The sequence below is a fragment of the Diaphorina citri genome, unplaced genomic scaffold (genome assembly GCF_000475195.1).
Source record: "Diaphorina citri unplaced genomic scaffold, Diaci psyllid genome assembly version 1.1 scaffold7115, whole genome shotgun sequence".
Taxonomy (NCBI): Eukaryota; Metazoa; Arthropoda; class Insecta; order Hemiptera; family Psyllidae; genus Diaphorina; species Diaphorina citri.
The window spans coordinates 6,283-8,495 of NW_007384491.1; the positions used below are offsets into that span (position 1 = coordinate 6,283).

A 2,213-nucleotide genomic window follows, 5' to 3' on the forward strand; every position below is an offset into this window, starting at 1 on the left:
AATGTGTGTGAAGGCAACTATAGCGCTTTCACTAAATTTTAAGCAGTGCATATTGCATACGCGACTAATTTGAAGGGACAAATTGTAGGTTTCTGGAAAAAAAAGTCTATTTTTTCAGCTTTAAGAGCAATTTTGCAATGAAATTACATTTCTTTCAAAAATCACTAGATTTTGACCTCAAATCACTAAATCACTTGTCAGTACATTTTGGCTATACTTAGTTTTCTCAGTGGTCAGTAGAAGAATTTTAGCCTAAGGTTATGTAATTGGTCTTATTGGGCCCAGTTTCATTGACTTGCTGCTTATTTTTTCTGTATTTTTCTCACTTAATTTTAGTAAATAACAATTTTTTTACAAGGGTTACAAGGGCTTATTGTTTGAAAATCCATTTTAAAAAGCATTTAAAAAACCATTTTCAAAATGTACATTTTGCATTTTACATTTCAAATTGGTTTTCTAGAGGCATTTTACATTTTGCATTTCAAATTGGTTTTCAAAAGCATTTTGCACATCTCTGGAACTGTAACTACTGTCTTACCGAAAGCGAAGAGAGAAGGAATAGAATAGAATATACTTTGTTTATCCTGCTCGAATGAGACTAAAAAGTCCCTTTACCCAGGACTTTACTCTTTGCCCAGAAGGAGGACAGGATAGGAGAAAGCCAGCTGTTCCGAGAACGAACCTTATTGCACTTTTAATATACAAACATCGCAAACGGATGGAAAAAAGTTAGAGCTTGAAAGTCTTGGAAACTAAAATCTTCTGGGATTCAAATGGCTACGAAAGAATTGTCTCAGTTGGGATTCACAGTAGAGCGAAAGATAGACTTTGGAACTTGAAATAAGCCAAGATTCCGATGGTTACATAAGACCTATCAGAGTTTGGGATTCATAGAATTGTACTGTTATGTTAGGTCCATTCCCTTGTGCAAGGGGTTACGTAACGGATAACGAGTGTTTGACCCCACTTTGTGAATCAAAAAATAAGTAACTTCGAATCGAAAAGTGACAACTACGAGTTCTGTGACCTGTAGGGTCTGCAGACCCCGAAGACCCAATGGGACTTGAAAAGGAAGGAGCAAATTTCATTCCTTTTTACTGTCTAACCGTTTGAGAGTAGCTATGCATAATCGAGACATACTCAATAATAATAATAGACTCTTGAGTGGAAGGTAACCACCAGGTGAGGTTAACGCCGAAGGCGTTCTCTACCACCTAACCCTTAGAGCTCCATTATTATGTGGTCACACTCTCAAATAAATGAGGATAAAATTCCATACCTCGGCTAGAATCAAACCCACGCCCTCCTGTTTACCAGGCGAGCGTCTTGACCACTACGCCACGGAGCAGGCTCAATGAAAAATTGTCGAATTATACTTGGGTATAGTTAAGCTTTTGTGTTTGAATACTTGACGTTAACGGTTAGACTCTGGTTTACTATGGACAGAAATTGAAATAGGTACCTTTCGGGGAATTCGTAACACCCTGGAGGTTTTGCTTTTTGGAACACCCTGTAAGATAGAACGGCTTCTAAAAGTTCTAATTTATTTCGTTTATCGGTTTGAGTACAAATAAAATCAAATGACTAACTTCTCACTTTTTCGTCAAATAAAAACGAAGTGACGTGTTGTACCTACTCCACGGTTAGTTGAGCGAGTATGAGCGGTTAGCGGTTTTAATCCCCACTAGAAGTCCTTTCTTTCGGGAGGCTTCATTTAGTGGACTGTATAATTATTTGCGAGCCTGTTAGATGTAAATCGTCAGGCTAATAATAATAATGTCCCTAGTGGTTCACTAAACTAGTAGAACCCGTAGAACCCACTGAAAAGGGGGTCCGTATGGGGCCCCAAAAGAGGCAAAAGACCCGATTGGTCCGAATATAGAACAGTTGCGCTTACTTGGGTGATGTTTCAAAGTCATAGAGCAGGAAAAATGAGGACCAACGGAATTTTTCTTTTTCTTCTACGACTTCTAGATCCCGAGATAAATCGATTTAAAAAATACCGGTAAATCGTAAACTTTGACGTCACGGCATACGCTCCCGTAGGCGATGAAGTCACATCAAATGTCCCGAGCAAAGATCCCTCGCAGGCAACGCATTAATGTGTTTGTGCGCATACGTTTCTGCGCAGTTCTTTCCGCTCCTCCGCTAGCGCGCTTGCATAGTGGCGCTACCTAACGGACGAAAAAAACAACTGCGTAAAGTCTGACGTC

The 2,213-nt window shown here is 39.3% G+C and overlaps 1 protein-coding gene across 1 annotated transcript in view; it reads left to right on the forward strand.

Annotated features, from left to right (window-relative positions):
• The window catches only part of LOC103522158 (thioredoxin reductase 1, mitochondrial-like), a gene marked incomplete at its 5' end in the record, with an annotated part of 10,178 nt that overhangs the window by 5,942 nt on the left and 2,023 nt on the right, over positions 1–2,213 (forward strand). The window lies entirely within an intron of this gene.